The sequence below is a fragment of the Eptatretus burgeri genome, chromosome 2, assembly GCF_056783735.1.
Source record: "Eptatretus burgeri isolate ZD-2024b chromosome 2, Ebu_testis_v1, whole genome shotgun sequence".
Classification (NCBI taxonomy): domain Eukaryota; kingdom Metazoa; phylum Chordata; class Myxini; order Myxiniformes; family Myxinidae; genus Eptatretus; species Eptatretus burgeri.
The window spans coordinates 85,772,288-85,790,791 of record NC_140962.1 but is presented as its reverse complement, the minus strand read 5'-3'; the positions used below and the strand labels follow the sequence as shown (position 1 = coordinate 85,790,791).

Genomic DNA, 18,504 nt, shown 5'->3' with positions numbered 1-18,504 from the left:
CTGCCTGCTTGAAGCCCTGGAAGGAGAAGTGGGATTTAACCGTTTTATACGAGTGGTTACACAAAACAGGAGAAAAGAGGAATAGGATAATTTTTTTAACCCTAAAAAAGAAGAAAAAAATCTCTTTGGAAAGTCCCTAAATGTCCTGGAAAAATGTTATTGACTACCTTTCTTAATTCGGCAGATTTTTACTTGTTTCAACAAAATATGCTGCCATTTTTATCTACCATGCCGGTCAAAATACCAGCATAGCAATACAAAACACAAATTGAACACAGCCAATGAGGGTGAAGCACAGATCCTCAAACCCTCGCCCCCTCCAACAGAGCTGTTGGAAAAATTACTGATGCAAAAGTGATGCAAATGATGATATGAAACGAGCCTCACTCTTATTAGGTGTTCTGGTTTCTTTTTCTGCATGAAAATCTCATCAAATTTCAGAACTATCTGTCGTTCATGCTATCGCTCACCTGAGAGTTGTATGAATTAACTCCCACGGGGTATATTCGCAATTCGAACTTGTTAAACAATTGTCTTTATTCATCATTAGGGCTTCAAGCATGGCTGAAGCCCTATTGAATTCGTTAGTATTATTATTATTATTATTATTAACGGCGTTTTTATGTTCTACTGACCGATTTTGTGGCGGATCTGGAGGGAAAACTGTCGGATGAAATTCAACGAAACTTAACAGGATTATTACTCACCACCTGAAGTTTATACTATGAAACATTTGATGACGTAGGTCACGTGGTATGGCGGCCATATTGGATTTTATCCAAAACCTAAAAACATCTTCTTCTCCAGAAGGGATAATCAGACAGCCTCAATCTTTTGCACACATTTGCTAAGTAGCTTGGGAATGTAAAGTTGTTAATTTGGTTGAAATCGTTATTTAATTTAAATGATTTTAAATGATGCCGATTCGCCTCATTAAATATGCAAAATATGCAAATGAGAGTTGAAAAAATTTAATGACAGATTTAGATAGTACATAAACAGGGGACTCCCAATATATTTATACGATGTCTGTATTTGACCCCAATGAGCCCCCAGCGCCCCCCAAAGTTGAAAATGACCCATTTTTGAAATGTCATAAAATGAAAACAACGCTTGGAGTAAATTCAATGAAACTTATCAACTTAATTACTCTCCACCTGAAGTTTATACTTTAAAAATTTTGATGACGTAGGTCACGTGGTCTGGCGGCCATATTGGATTTTATCCAAAACCTAAAAACATCTTCTTCTCCAGAAGGGATAATCCGACAGCCTCAATCTTTTGCACACATTTGCGAAGTTCGATGTTAATGTGAATTTGTTAATTTGGTCGAAATCGATAAATAATTAATATGATTTTAAATGATGCCGATTCGCCTCATTAAATATGCAAAATATGCAAATGAGAGTTGAAAAAATTTAATGACAAATTTAGATAGCACATAAACAGGGGACTCCCAATATATTTATACGATGTCTGTATTTGACCCCAGTGAGCCCCCAGAGCCCCCCAAAGTTGAAAATGACCCATTTTTTAAATGTCATAAAATGAAAACAACGCTTAGATGAAATTCAATGAAACTTATCCATTTAATAACTCTCCACCTGAAGATTATACTTTGAAAATTTTGATGACGTAGGTCACGTGGTATGGCGGCCATATTGGATTTTCTCCAAAACCTAAAAACATCTTCTTCTCCAGAAGGGATAATCTGACAGCCTCAATCTTTTGCACACATTTGCTAATATAAGTTCGATGTTAATGTTAATTTGTTAATTTGGTCGAAATCGTTATTTAATTTATATGATTTTAAATGATGCCGATTCGCCTCATTAAATATGCAAAATATGCAAATGAGAGTTGAAAAAATTTAATGACAAATTTAGATAGTACATAAACAGGGGACTCTCAATATATTTATACTATGTCTGTATTTGACCCCAGTGAGCCCCCAGAGCCCCCCAAAGTTGAAAATGACCCATTTTTGAAATGTCATAAAATAAAAACAACGCTTGGATGAAATTCAATGAAACTTAGCCATTGAATAACTCTCCACCTGCAGTTTATACTTTGAAAATTTTGATGATGTAGGTCACGTGGTATGGCCGCCATATTGGATTTTCTCCAAAACCTAAAAACATCTTCTTCTCCAGAAGGGGTAATACGACAGCCTCAAATTTTTGCACACATTTGCACGGTTGCATTGCAATGTTAAGTTATTAATTTCGTCGAAATCGTTACATAATTTATATGATTAAAATGATGCCGATTCGCCTCATTAAATATGCCAAATATGCAAATGAGAGTTGAAAAAATTTAATGATAGATTCTGATAGGCCTTGAAGAGGGGATTCCAAATATGTTTACACTATGTCTGTATTTTACCCCAGTGAGGCCCCAGAGCCCCCCAAAGTTGAAAATCACACATTTTTGACATGTAAAATGAAAACCAAAGAAGATAGACAAAAAGTGACCACAAATTCTGGAAGATATTTTAACGTTCTACAAGTTCGCCATTTACATTAATATGCAAATGTGGAGTTATTGGACTTTTTTGGGGACTTGAAAATTTGTCCAGCCTCGATTTGTCCAATGTGAAGTTTCTTTCTCTATCATGTATTGCTATGGGCTTTTCAATCCTTCATTGATATAACTTGAGGGACCCCGAAGCTGGGCCACATTGCAGACTTGAACTAACTTTCTAACTCGGAAAACCCACATCATGTGACAGGGTGATGGTGTTGAAATTTGTTAAAATGGAGGCACGCCTTGAAGCCCGGGATTACTGGTTTACCAGTTTTAATTATTCTTGCATTTTCTTCTCCTTCATCCATCTATATCTCTACATATCTCTCCATATCTCTTTCTCTAAGTGAATTCTTGCAGAAAGTTTTCTTTAGGGCTCGCTTGGATGCACCTGGATGGGTTTGAGGGTTGTGGAGAAGCTGCTGAAACCCAAGTCCTGCCCAGGTTCCTTCTGATGACTCCATCTTTGCTCTTGACTTATTTGCTCTTGATGTGTATATAGTGTTACGGATTTGAGAATCCGGTCTGATGAATGCATCCACACATCCAGGTCCTCAGACAGTTATTTCCTTAAATGTTTGTTCAGATTAGCCCCATCCCCATGTCTCATGGGATCTTAAATGTGATGCATTGCAAAGGGCAAAGAATAGATCCCCTCTCTTATGGGAAGCTTTTTTCTGAACGACACACGTTTACACAAATTTCTTTCACGAGCTCTGAAGCCCGCCCTTATATTTCCTCAACAACGTTCTTTCACGAGCTCTGAAGCCCGCCCTTATATTTCCTCAGCAACGTTCTTTGGCGAGCTCTGAAGCCCGCCTTTATATTGTTGAGGGCCGGGGTTCGCTGGCGATAAACGGCCACTCAAGGGAGCAGTAGAGTCGGCTCCACCGAACACACCGGATTTGAGGTCGTGCCTTTTGCATAAGTCCGAAAGGCACGGGTCCCTAACTGGACCATGAATCGCCAATAATTCGACTGCATGGGGTAGGGTCAATTGCCAAACTTCAACATACCTAATTACCAACGTGGACAAAGCTACCGGGGAAATCACACCCTCGACGGACCTCGAGCGGAACGAGCCGTTACCGAGCTCGAACCGTGTGTAACCCGAGCGGAGATTACCAAGGCCCGTCGGACCAAATTAACAATTTATAGCCTCGCTATTTCTCAACACACACCATGCCAAGCCAATGAAAGAAACACAGAAACGAGCTGGAACATTCAACAAAAGGGATATTTATTTATAATGGGGCAGGGGAGCATGCAAGAAGGCAGAGTTAACCGAATGAAAGGAATGCAATTTATACACACGGCACTTAAACGTTTCTACTTAAAAAAAGGGCCCACACAGACACACACCCCCCAAAAGAAATGGTGGCCGCAGCCTTTATTGATACCCCCAGCTCGGAGGGAAGGTGAGCTGGAGGCAAGAGTCTGGCTTGGACCTTCCCACTTCGTGCGGTTCTCGACAATCTGGCCCCGCAGGACTTGAAACCGCAACACGATGCCGCTCCAAGCACCAGGTACGGAGGGTAGCGTCCGGCACTGGCATGCTCCACCGGCAAAAGAGGCGACGAGGCAGGCAAAGCAAGTCAGCGAGGCAGGCAGGCAAGCGATTCTCCTCCGGCTCGCAGGCAGGTGATTCACGGCGGGAAGACTCTCTCACCGGGTCGCCCCCACACAATTATCCCTTTTTATTGGCAGGTGGGAGGGATCTGTCTCGTGTCATTCCCCTCCTCATTGGACAGGCGTGTCGGGCGATCTCCCGGCCATCCGAGATTGGTCGGGGGGGGGAGTGCTCATGTCTCCACCTCTCGACCAGGAAGTTGAGCAGCAATATGTTGCGTTGGCTTCCCATTGGCCAAGAGGCGGCAGACGTGCTCGCACCCCTCCGATTGGCTGAGAGGGGCGCCATGCCCGTATTTGGAGCGAAATACAAGACGCCAACGTCCAAAGAAACCCCGCCTGGCACATTGGACTCCGCCCACAGCTGTGCTTGACACGCATGCGTGTGGGAAAGGCCGATGGTGAAGAAGCGAAGATGGGTGTTGTTGTTGAAGTTTAAAATGTAAAAATCCTAACTATAAATAACTCGCAGCTCACGTACAATTAATCACCCATTAAACATAGTACGGGACCCGAACTAGAAACACATACTTCCCGATATAGCTGATCTGTAGGACCTGGCTGTTGTGTGCAGTAAGCTTCCAAATTCGCAACGTTCTTTCGCGAGCTCTGAAGCCCACACTAATTTTTTCATCAGCAACATTCTTTCGCAAGCTCCGATGCCCACCTTTTTTGAGAGCACATGGGTCGTCATGGTAACCGTGCGCAAGTGGGGTGGGGGGAGCTTGGGGCGGACTGTGCCCGCAGAGACGGTCCACAGATATAAAACGAATGGAGGTCCGTTCTGAGGCGAGAGGAAAGCGGAGGCGAAAGAAAGCCAGAGAGGGAGAAGAGAACAAGAAGTAAGCTTGAGATGCGAGCAAGAATCGGGTGTAAGGGCGCAAAAGAGGAGAAGGAAGCGAGAATGTGGTGCGTGTGTGGATGTGAGCAGCGTCGCCAACAAGTGAGGCATGGGACAGTCACCAACAACACCAGGGTCTAAACCCACGACAGACGATCTCGGTGCCCTCCAGACATCGACTGGCGCTCAAGGCTGTTCGCGAGAGGGTGTACGGCAAGGCTGGGTGCTGGCGACGGACGTGACACGCATACACACATTTCAGGACGTTTTCACTTCACAGACGACTACTTTCTGGTGAACGAGACGATTCTAACCCCCCCCCCCCGAATTATCTGTTGGGTCCCCATATCTGTGTTTAGCTGGAAGTAAGTCACCCCCCCCCCCCCGATAAGCATCTGCTCTTTGTCTCTCTCTTGGCATTTTGATTGATTTTTGCCTTGAAATTAATTCATTTATTTATGCCAGAAAATAAAAAGTTCTATGCATTTATTAATTTTATTAGTAATGTCATTTATCGATTTTCAACCTGTCCGTGTTTGTCCTTTCCTTCCATTGGTATAGCATTGTTCGAACCGAGACAGACTGGGAGGTAACTACCACAGATTTGACCAAAAATATTCGGCACGCACCAGCGGTTAAAACGCTCGGCCGCCAAAATTAAAATCTAATTGAGATAACATTGGTGCTTTGTTGCGGGCCGGGTGTCGGCTCCGAGCACGACCTCGAGGTGGAGCAGTGGGTCGACTGTACCGAACATCCGGACTCGAGATCGTACCTTTCGGAAAACTCCGAGGGTACGGGTCCCTTACCGGACCGTGAATCGTCAATAATTCCATCACGTGGTACAGGGTTATTTGCCAAACTTCAAAATACCTTGAGACCCACGTGGCGAGCTTCCGACTAATCACACCCTCGATGGCACTCGTACGGGACTAGCCGTATGTGTGTTCGATCCGTGCGTGACCAGAGCGGATGGTCACCGAGCTTCCGTCGGTCCCAAATGCACACCACTACGGCAACAATGGCCTTGTTTAATTCTCCCAACACGCACCACGTTAAACCAATGAAGAAAACACAAAAACGAGCTGATACATTTAACACATGGATATTTATTTACAATGGGTGGGGAAGGAACACATAAGAGTGGAGTTAAACCGACTACAGCAAAGCAAATAATGTACAGCGAAGGCACTTATCCAATTCCTACTTACAGATAGGGCCCCAGACACACACACACACACACACACACACACACACACACCCACACCCAGAAGTACATGGACCTTCCCATCCAGTGCGGTCTTCGACGAGACAAGCGACCCAGACCAGCGTCGCAATGCGGTCAGAAGAACCAGGTGCCAGCGAGAAGCGAAGGAAGAACCAGGCGCCAGCGAGATGTGATGGAAGAACCAGGTGCCAGCGAAATGCGATGGAAGAACCAGGCGCCAGCGAGATGCGATGGAAGAACCAGGCGCCAGCGAGATGTGATGGAAGAACCAGGCGCCAGCGAGATGCGATGGAAGAACCAGTTGCCAGCGAGATGCGATGGGAGAACCAGGTGCCAGCGAGACACGAGCAGAGTTGAGAGCTCCGTTCAGCGCTCGTCCCGACAACCAAAACTCTTCTTGTTCCTCTCGCGCTCGTCCTGACAACCAAAACTCTCCTCTTGTTCCTCTCGCGCTCATCCCGACAACCAAACTCTCCTCCTTTTCGATCGCCCCGCAACCTTATTCACCCTTGTCCAGGGGGGGAGGGGACACCTCCTTCCTCCCCACTCTCCCTCACTGGACGGTTTTGGTGCGCAAAATGCGCGCGTCGCCCTGTCATTGGTCAAAACAGGTGCCAAGGCCGTTGATTGGACCGGGGGGGGGGGGGCGTGACGGCCGTCCAGTGGACCGCCCTCCAAACAGGCAGAGGAACATTATCCTGCGTGGGCTGTGGTCATTGGACGACCACCGAGGAACTCGTTCGCATCTCCCTGATTGGTGAGGTTGAGGGTGAAGGTGAGGGTGATGCTGGTGTTGAAAAAAATTTATGGATGTAAAAATAAAAACCCTATCAAAATAACTCCGCAGGGCATGAACATTCAATTACCCATTAAACAAGGGACGGGGAGCTATCTATCCACATTTACTTATCGAAATAACTGAGCAATAGGACCTGTTGAGTGCTCATGGCTTCCAGATTCGTAACACTTTGCCGAGGGCGTGCTCCGCGTTCAGGTAACCACTTGACCTCCAGTTAAACGGCATAATTAGACGGTGGACACTGGAACTCGTGGTTAGCTGGGTGGCGTTCGTGGTTCTAAAACAACCCACCATGCCAAAATGTTAATTGTGAGCAGTGGCCCCAGGTCCGGCTCCACTGAGGACAACCGGGAATTAATCCCCCTTAGTGACAAGCTGGTATCTCGGTACCCGTGGCCGCAACTATATATATATATATATATATATATATATATATATATATATATATATATATATATATATATATATATATATATATATATATATATATATATATATATATATATATATATATATATATATATATATATATATATATATATATATATATATATATATATATATATATATATATATATATATATATATATATATATATATATATATATATATATATATATATATATATATATATATATATATATATATATATATATATATATATATATATATATATATATATATATATATATATATATATATATATATATATATATATATATATATATATATATATATATATATATATACATATATATATATACATATATATATATATATATACATATATATATATATATATATATATATATATATATATATATATATATATATATATATATATTGTTGCGGATTCGCGCCCGCCGGCGTGCGAGCGGCCACGTAACTCGAATCGCGGCACGTCGCCCATCGGACGGACAATTCCGTCGTGACCCTCTCGGACTAACGCCGGGAACTAGTCACGGGTGGGCCTTTCGGCCTCACCACGATCGTGCCAATCGGCCCCCCGCGTGGGATAGGGTTGTTCACCAAATTTGACCTACCTAAGTACCCACACGGAGGGTAGACCGGGCGATCGCACCTCGCCGCAGGTCGACTTCGGACACGGGCCACTTTAAGCGACCCGTTCCGTACTATCGGGATAACCGAGCGGTGTTATCGTCAACCTCGACGGTTCCGATTAATTATCGGGCGTATTTAGCCCACGACCAACCCTTTACGTGAAGTAAGATGGAGATTCAATTAAAGAAAAGACGAAGCGAAACGGGAAAAACAGGTCAACATCAGGCACATTTATTCCGCGGCAAACGGAAAGCACACATATACAATTACAACAATTATGCACCAAAAGCAAATGTAACACAACAGTTATGCAACAAAAGGAACACAACAATTATGCACCAAAAGCAATTGCAACAAAAGAAACAATGCAGATCTACTACCGACTACGCGAGCACACGGCAACACTTACACAGTTTTACTTCACAGATGGCGCCGACAACACATATACTCAAAATCAAAAGAAAAAGGGGCCACCCTCTACGACAAGGGGGTAGACGTGGTCTGTGGGCCGAGACCGCGTTGAGCCTACCCATCTTGTGATGAGCCGCAAAATGGCGGCGGTGCCCCGACTCCGCGGGCCTCGCTGGCACTGCCTGGAATGGGGTGGGAACGGGGCCCCCCTTTCCACACTATCTCAGCGCGGGGGGGAAACGGGGGGGGCTTGTTGATGCTCTGGGGAAAGAGGATAGCTGGCTTGCTTGGGTCCCGCGACGAGCGACTCCACTGCGCCCTCGACCGCGTTCCCGGATTCTCCTCTCTGCAGCTCCCCGACAGACTCCGAACCCCGACAGACCGACTCTCTTCCAGACCCGTCTTGACTGCTGCTGCCACACTTCGCCGCCGCCACAACTCGCCCGAGCCTGAAACAGAAAAACCTCCACTGCTCTGAATTCGCCCCGCGCTCGGCACTTTATAGTGCAGCAGGAGAAACCATATGCAGATTTTCGGATCAGGATGGACTCGGGGGCGGAGCCACGCTCGCCCATTGGACGGAGGAAAAGTGGGCGTGAATCATTCCTGATCCGCGAATTTGCATATATTGATTCTACTCCGATGCGCCTGGAGGCGGGGCCAAATCGCCCCGCGCTTAATGATTGGACGGATCAGAAGTGGGCGTGAATCATTCCTGATCCGAATTCCCCGGAAAGGCCGCTTTTTGCACCCGCTGCTCGGTGCGCGCCCTGTACGAGTCCAGGATCGGTGCCCACAAGTGGTGCGGGAAAGGCCGCAGAAGGAGGAGAGGTGAAGGTGGTGGAGGGTTTATTGTGGCAGTGATAGCCATGGCGACGCTTGGAATGGCGGTGATGCGATGGTTGCGAGAGCGAGTCGTGACGGTAAAGGTCGTGGCTGTTGGCGTTGTTGTTGTTGTGAAGCGGGGTTGCGGTCGGTGGTTGTTGTGTGATGGCGGTTGAGACGTGGTTGGCTCAACATAAAGATAGAACAGAAAAACGGCTATCTTAAAGGGTCGCAGCCCGAAGGAATGACATTTATTCCCTCTAAACAACGGGTTTGGGCTAACTACACATGTACTTGCAGAGATATCTCACCTACGGGACCTGAATGGTGGTTTGCGAATTTCCTCAACCACAACAATATATATGTATAGTATAGTAGTAGAAGGCCTCCGTCGGTCAATGTTGACCGTGGATGGTGATGCGCCTGAGTTGTCGTTTGAGGCTGTGGTGACGTCACGGCTGAAACAGCGTCGGCCATGGCTGATCAGTCCAATTCGGGAGTGGTCGTCTCTGCCGCATCGGGTGCAGGTGTGGGTGGTCGCAGGTTTGTCTCCACAGGAGCGCGCCTTCCGTCTGGCTCTCTTTTCTTCAGCCAGGTTCTGGATCTTTTCCTCTCCTGCCTTTGGATCTTTTCCTCTCCTGCCTTGAGTTGTCTTTGGAGCACGCTGCGCCATCTGCTGCGGTCAGCTGCTATGTCCTCCCAGCTCTGTGTTGATATTCAAAGCTTTCATGTCATGCTTGCAGACTTCCTTGTAGCGCAGCTGGGGACGGCTGACAGATCTCTTGCCAGAGGCTCGCTCGCCATAAAGGATATCCTTCGGTATGCGGCCATCCTCCATCCGGCACACGTGGCCGAGCCAGCGCAACCTGCGTTGTCTGGGGAGCGTGTACATGGTAGGAAGGCCAGCGCGTGCGAATACCTGGGCATTTGGCACTTTGTCACTCCATCTGATGCCAAGGATGCGGTGAAGACAGCGCAAGTGAAAGCTGTTCAGCTTCCGCTCTTGTTTGGCGTATGTTGTCCACGTCTCACTGCCATACAGGAGTGTGCTGATGATGCAGGCGTTGTACACTGCCATCTTCGTTGGGACTGTGAGCTTGGGATTCTCCCAGACACGTGTTGTAAGTCGGCCTAAAATTGTTGCGGCCTTCCCAATACGTTGGTTAATCTCGACATCGAGGAACAGGTTGTCACTGATGGTGGACCCTCGATAGGTGAACTGGTGGACGTTTAGTTCATAGCTGTCGATGGTGATAACAGGGGGAGTATCCACATTTTGTCCCAGCACGTTGGTCTTTTTCAGGCTGATGGTGAGACCGAAGTCTTTGCAGGCTTGAGAGAATCTGTCCATAAGACACTGGAGTTGTTGTTCAGAGTGTGAGGTGACTGCAGCATCATCAGCGAAGAGCATGTCTCTGATAAGGGCCTCACGTACCTTGGTCTTCGCTCTCAGTCTTGCGGGATTGAACAATCGCCCATCTGATCTAGTGTGTAGGTACACTCCTTCGGTTGAGGTCCCAAATGCATGCTTCAAGAGCAGGGAGAAAAAAAATGCCAAAAAGGGTGGGTGCGAGGACACAGCCTTGTTTCACACCACTCTTGATGTCAAAAGGCTCGGACATGCTGCCCTCATACTGGATAATTGCCTTCATGTCATCGTGGAGTGACCTGATCATGCTATTATATGTAGTTTCGGGGGGGGGCATTCGATTTTCAAAAGGATGTTAAAAAGCCCATCCCTGCTTACCAGGTCAAATGCTTTAGTGAGGTCAATGAAGGCAACATATAGGGGCTTCTGCTGTTCACAGCACTTCTCCTGTAGTTGACTGAGGGAGAAGATTATGTCCACTGTTCAGCGTTCTGCTCGGAAGCCGCACTGGGACTCAGGGTAGACCCGCTCAGCAAGCTTCTGAAGGAGCACAAGCACAACTCGGGCAGAGTTTGCCTACAATGCTCAGGAGGGAAATGCCCCTATAGTTGTTGCAGTCATTTCTGTCACCCTTGTTCTTATACAGGGTGACAATTTTAGCATCTCTCATGTCTTGCGGTATGGCTCCTTCTCTCCAGCACTGGCGAAGGACGTCATACAGTGGCTGCAAGAGGGTGTTTTTGCAGCTCTTGATCAGATCCGGCAGGATGCCATCGTTGCCAGGTGCTTTGCCACAGGCCATGCTGTCAATAGCCTTGCGGATTTCCTCCAGTATTGGTTCGGCATCTAGTTCCTCCATGATGGGCAGAGGTTCGATGGTGTCAAGGGCTGAAGTGACAACGACATTCTCTCTGGAATATAGCTCTGAGTAGTACTCTACCCATCTCTCAGTCTGCTTGCCTTTGTCGGTGATCACTTCCCCGCTGGATGATTTGAGGGGGGCTGTTTTGCTCTGAGTTGGACCAAGAGCTTTCTCGCCGTGCACTTCACCCCAGCTGCCGTTTCCCATTCTTTTTGTAGGTCACTTGATGTCATCCTACGGTTGTTGAGTGACATTCGAATGAGTTGGCGTTCATCCCGGTCAGTGGAAAGTCATTTTCGCCCTCTGCCAGTCTGTACCTTTGTTGTCCCCAATGTCTGCTGCTTGACCTTGTTCTTATGAACCACCGTCTTTGAAATTTTAAGGATGGAAGCAACGTGACGCTCAGTGTATCCCTCTGCCAGTAAATCCAGAATTGAACCCTTCTTTTCCTCACTCAAAACTTTTGTTTTCAACTCTTTTGGCATGGTCAATAGTTATTTTTTTGATTCCAATTACTTTTGAGGTACTACTGGCACTGTTTTTGCCATCCAGCTGGTCCTATTGCAAGAGGATAGTGATGACCACAGCAGTGGTTTTTCTTGGTTCACGAAAAAATATTTTCACGAAAAAAATAAGTGACCACTATATTCGTTATTGTTGTGTGAATGTCTGTCTGTCTGTCTGTCCCGAGCATAACTCCGTGGGTTTTGATCCGATCCTGACAAAATTTTTGTGGGAGGTTTATATCATGATCTAGTTGTGTTTGCCTGAAAATGGGCGTGGTGCGCCCATTATGGGCGGAGCCACGCCCAAAAAAAGTATTTTTAGGGGGTAGCCGATTTAAATTTGCATCTTCTCCGAGGGGGTTTGTCGAATCAAACAGGGGTTTCGGTATTTGGTTAGCCCAATGGTACCTGCATGGCCCCACGGAGCTCGATTTTTCATTTTCATCCCAAGGTCAAGGTCACAAGGTCACGAACTTAGAAAATTGCGAATTTTGTCGTAAAAAATTTTCTTCGAGGGATTTGTCGAATCTGGCAGGGGTTTTCGGTATTTGGTTAGCCTAATGGCACCTGCATAGCCCCACAAAGCTCGATTTTTTTCATTTTCATCCCAAGGTCAAGGTCACAAGGTCATGAACTTAGAAAATTGCGAATTTTGTCGTAAAAAATTTTCTTCGAGGGATTTGTCGAATCTGGCAGGGGTTTTCGGTATTTGGTTAGCCTAATGGCACCTGCATAGCCCCACAAAGCTCAATTTTTTTCATTTTCGTCCCAAGGTCAAGGCCACAAGGTCACGAACTTAGAAAATTGCGAATTGTGTTATTAGGAGGTAACCGATTTCAATTTGCATCTTCTACTAGGGGGTTTGTCGAATCTGGCAGGGGTTTTCGGTATTTGGTTAGCCCAATGGCACCTGCATAACCCCACGGAGCTTGATTTTTCATTTTCATCCCAAGGTCAAGGTCACAATGTCACGAACTTAGAAAATTGCGATTTTGACACAAAAATCATACGACCGCCCAAACTTTGAGAGCAAGGATGACTATTTTTTATGCATAATCTTGAGGTCATTCCCCACCTAAAGTCTGGAAACCATTTTGCTCTATCTCGAACACCTTGCACGTGGCGCCCCCTTCAAGTTTGTTTTTACGCTGATTTCATCAAAGTATGGATAATCCGAGGAGTGCGAAATGCCATATAGCCTATCTGATGTTATATTGTTCCTGGAATGTTCCGGAGGAAGTTTTGCACCAAAGGTCATAATCCTTGACCTTTAAAGATCACAAAGGTCAAATTTTCAAAGTTGTGGGAATCGAACTGGGTTTTCGACCTTCTTCGACGAACAAACTCCAATAAGCTATAGCATGTATCTGTTTCCTTATTTTAATGTCCACAACATTGTTTTGTGACCTTTAAAGGTTATGCAAAGGTCAAATTTTTAAAGTTGTTGAACGAAACCGGGTTTTCGACATTTTGCAGCTAATAACCTGTCACTCGTACCACATCATGTTGATCATTTTTATAACTTGGTCAAACATTATCACATTGTCTCATCCTTGACTTCTGAAACAATCTTCATCGTCAAATACCACTCATGAACCATCGTCGTCTTCAGACTTGTACTTTTCTTTGTTAAATAAGATTCGGTTTAGGTGATCACCGAATCAGTACCTTACTAAGTAGAATGAGGTGTGCCTGTGTTGGAATTCAACAGACACTGGAATGGAATGGCTGCCATACATGTAGAAATGATGATTTAAATTTTTTTTGGAGTGGTCTCTTATTTTTTTCCAGAGCTGTATATATAGTGGGGCAGATAACAGCAATGTTTGAGAGGAATCATGCAAATGATGATACAAGCATCAAATTTGGCACATTTGTTCTCCAGGGGATTCTAATCAAATCTGCCTGATTGGCCATTTGAAAATCCAAGATGGCGGCCATTTTTCAAGATGGCACCAAGTTAGCCTCCCGAAGTTGACTTTTTGCTTAGAAGTATTTGTAGTTGTCCGATTTGCACGATCTTGGTGTGGATGCCTATTTTCAACCCTGCTGGAGTGGATTTTTCTGTTTTTAAAGCCCCCTGACACACTTTTCTGATTTTGCACCACTTTAATGATTGTCACATGAAGCTAAGGCCTTTCTGCAACCGGGCCCTGGCTAGTAAATGTTCAAAGTTATGCATACCATGCGAATGTTCCTCCAGCTGCTACTGTCCACATATGCAGCTGCAGAGTGCTGTGCAGGGGAACCCTGACTGAAAGCACTTGCATCTCCGGTTGCAACCTTTCTTACAAGAACACTTGGTCAGTTCCTGACAGCTGGCTGCAATAGGGGGTAGTGTTGTCCAACATATCTGCCACGTTTCTCCTTTCTGTGTCCATCTCCATTCAGCGGGACTGCTCGTGTCTGGACTGGAGATGGTTGCCTGGCCCCAGATGATCCCAGCCTGATAGGCCGCACGCTTTGCATGTTCTCTGAGGACTGCCTGTGTTGGTGGAATAGAGTTGTATGGCCTCTGCTTGCGGGCAAAGAGGTCCAGTCTTGCTCTGTCCACACCAGTGGCTGCGCTTGATATGTCATACATGAGGACAATGAATCTCTCCAGCCTCTGCAGGTCAAGATCACAAATCAATGTTGGATGCTGGCTTAGATTGGTGAATGTTTCAGAAACATCATCAAAGACATTCCAAGTCTGCCATGCAGTTTTCTTCCCTTTACCGTGGAAGGCAGACACGACGTCACATCCAGTGAATGCATGAAGTCTGGGATCCCTCTCGCTTTCTCAGGCCCTAATGCAGAAACTACCTCATGGACTGGAATCCATCGTGCATTGGCTCCTTGGCCAAAGGCAATCCACATGTTCTCAAGACCCAGTTCCTGTAAGGATGGCAGTACAGATATTGCTATGACTAGTACGTCTGTGTCATAAGCCTTAATGATAATGGACTTGCTACCATCCGTCGTTGCATCCCTGGCGTGTACAAATATTGGAGTGTCAGCTTCTTCATGACAACATGGAGACACAGCATCCAGTGACTTCCTTGTGTTGCTAATGGCATCTTCTCCTTTTGTGACAATGACTGTGCTTGTCGTCTGTGCTTCACACATCTTTTTCGCAAGGATGTGAAACAGCTCAGTGTTGTTGCTGTCATCTCGAAGAAAGCTTCTCCAGTTACTTGGGGTCTTACTGGTTTCCTGTCACTCTTCTTCTGATTCCTTGCCACCTTTTCGACCTTGCCTCGGACTTCAGACTTGACTTCTTGTACACATCAAAAACTACATCCACCCTCTCGTACCTGGCACCATAGGATTCCACCTTTGGGATGATGTCTTCTTTAGCATAGTCATCAAATATCTTTGAAGTGCGTGGAGGTAGGGCATTGATAAGTGCTGAGCCATCAATGATGACTGCATCTCCCCTTGGTTCTCTGTCTGGGATGTTCACTTGCGCTTCAAGAATTTCAGCCAGCTGTGGCTTCTGACATGTATGAAGCTTGCCACTGTCACTGAGAGATGCAGGGTGTGCTGATTCTCATGCTTGAATAATTCTTGCAAGTCACACTGCCTGTTCTGGCATGAGATGAACAGTCGTGAGAACAGCTGACATTCGTCTTTCAGGATTTTCTCCTTAGAACTTCCCCCAGCTTGCTCTTGTTTGAAGAAAGAAACAATGTTTTTCTTGATTGAATGATATAAAGGACATTCACCTTCATTCTGTAGCCCCTCCATGAATGAATGGAACTGCTCTTTGCCCCGCTGGTGATGTGTAGCTACCATTTCGGCTCGAGTTTGGTCTGCAATGTTCTTCATGTCTCGTACCAGGAAGTCGGCTGATTCTTCTTGGAATGGGTTGCCCATCTCTTGCATTACTGCAGAGTGCTTTCACCTTTTCAAAGAAAGATTTCTAGGCACTCAGTGTCTGCTCATGGTGTCTGCTGATCCAGGGTTAATGAGGCAACATTTGGGACACTAGTAATTTTTTTTTTTTGTATACCTTGGTCGAGGCTCGTATGAGAGCGAACACACAACTCACAGCAAGGAGGCATGAGACAAGAGGGGCGGGAGTGGAAGGGACAAAACAGTGGGGAACAGACACATTAGGTGAACTGTGGAAGGGAGAGGGATGGGGATGGGACGGGGAACATGGCGAAGAGAAGATGGACATTTCAGGGACTTTCAGGAAGGAAAGCAGGAGAAATGAAGAAAGTGGGCTTGGGTGGATAATCGGGGGTAGAAAAGATCGAGGATTTGAATGGGGGAAGATAAGAGGTGGTGGTGAACAGCTGTTTTGAAAGCCTGGAGGGAAGAATGGGAAAGAATAGAGTGAGGAAGTTTATTCCAAAGGCGGGAAAAAAGAGGAATGAAAGAGTGAAGATGAGCAGTGATTCGTGATTTTGGTAGTTTTACCAGAAGGGGGTTGTTGGCGGACCTTGAGCGCCCTGTGGAAATGTGGTGGGGACAAATCGCAGAGAGAGCAGGGGGGGCAAGGCTGGAGAGGAGTCGGTAGAAGACAGAAAGACCACCGACCAACCTGCGGTGATTGAGTGAGAGGCCCAAAGACTCAGCTTCATTGCGGGAGATGCCGATGATCTTAAATGCCCTGGTTTCGACAGTGTGAAGCCGAGAAAGGTGGGAGGCAGGAGCACCAGCCCAGAGGGGAGAGCAGTACTCCATCAGGCTACGGACAAAAGCTTTGTAAGTGGTCAGGAGCTCAAGAGGGTCGAGGAAGGACTTAGCACGACGGAGGATTCCCAGTCGGCGACTGGCTTTTGAGGCGAGGTTGGAAATGTGACTTTCCCAGGAAAGGTCATGGCAGATAGTGAGACCTAGAAGCTTGAAAGAAAAGACTTCTTCCAGAGGATTGTTGAGAAAGTGGATGGGGGGGTTTTGTAAACAGTCCTTTCGAAGAGACATAGTGAGAGTGTGAGATTTGTCTGGATTGAAAGACATGTTCCACGTGTTGGACCAGTTTGTGATTTTATCCAGATCTGCAGTGAGTGAAGAAGCTGCTGCCTGCCGGTCTGAGGGATGACAGATGGTACGGCAGAGGGTGGAGTCGTCGGCAAAGAGAAATAGAGGATTTTCCAGAGAGTCCGAGAGATCATTGATGAAAACCAGAAAAAGAACAGGGCCCAGAACGCTACCTTGAGGAACTCCAGCCTGCACAGGAAGAGGGGATGAAAGAACTCCATTTAGGGCCACACGCTGACTGCGACAGGAGAGGAAGTCTGCGAGCCATGAGTGGAGATGGCCTTGAATACCATGGGAAGAGAGTTTGGTGAGTAGGGCAGGGTGCCAGACTGTGTCAAAAGCACGTGATATGTCCAGGGATACGGCTCGGATTTCCTGTCTGGCATTGAGGACCTCCATCCATTGATGGGAGAGCAGAAGCAGCATATCCAGGGTAGAGTGACCTGGTCTGAAACCAAATTGATGATTGGAAGACAAGCCATTGGAGAAGAGGAAGGATTTCATGTCTGAAGCGATGATGGATTCCATCACCTTGCTGATGATTGGGAGAAGGCTGATTGGTCTGTAGTTACAGGGATCTGTTTTTGCACCTTTTTTATGCAGGGGCAGTGATGATAGCAGATTTCCAAGCAGATGGCAGATGACCTTGGGCAAATGAGAGGGTGAATAGAACAGAGAGAGGGTGAGCAAGAGCAGAAGAGCAGGCTTTGAGGACACGTGGGCTGATGCCGTCTGGACCAGTTGCAGAATCTGACTCGAGGTTTGAAAGCAAGCTCTCCACCTTGTCAGGAGAAAAGGATACGGAGTCCAAGGACAGTTGGGTGCGACTGGGTAAAGTGGGTAGAGATAGTGATGGGTTTAGGACACAAGATTTAGCTGCAAACACCGAGTTTAGGCATTCAGCTTTTTCACGTGCGGTATCAACAGTGCGGCCATTTGAGGTAAGGGAGGGGATGGAGGGGGAACATACACCAGAAACAGATTTGATTAAACGCCACCAGGATTTTGAGGGGGGAGAGAGGTTTGAGAGTTCAGACTTGAGATGAGAAAGATGTTGTTTTCTGGCTCTCCTGAGGGTAGATACACACTTGTTCCGAGCTTTGTGGAAAGAACTGAGATTGCCCTCAGTTGGGTTTGCTTTCCATGAGGCAAAGGCAAGTTGTTTCAGGACAACTGCCTCACCACAAGCTTCAGTAAACCAAGGGCGGGAGGAAGGGTAAGACAACTGAACACGAGAGGGGATAAATCTGTGCATGAGGGAGAGCAAGTTTCTTTGAAAGAATTCCCAGGATGAGTTGATGTTTGAGAAAGTAGTGATAGGAGACCAGTCTGTAAGTTTGATGGCTGCTCGGAGACCCTGCCAGTCGGCTTGAGTGAAATGCCAGACTCGACGGCGGTGAGGTGGTTCTCTGATAACAGCCAGAGAGATGTCCACTTTGACAAGGACGTGGTTAGAAGAACCAATTGGAGCGAAG

General features: G+C 46.3%; 1 protein-coding gene across 1 annotated transcript in view; it reads left to right on the top strand.

Moving 5' to 3' along the window:
• LOC147032481 (estrogen-related receptor gamma-like) overlaps positions 1-18,504 on the top strand; it is a 149,509-nt gene that overhangs the window by 53,248 nt on the left and 77,757 nt on the right. The gene's annotated exons all lie outside the window — the stretch shown is intronic.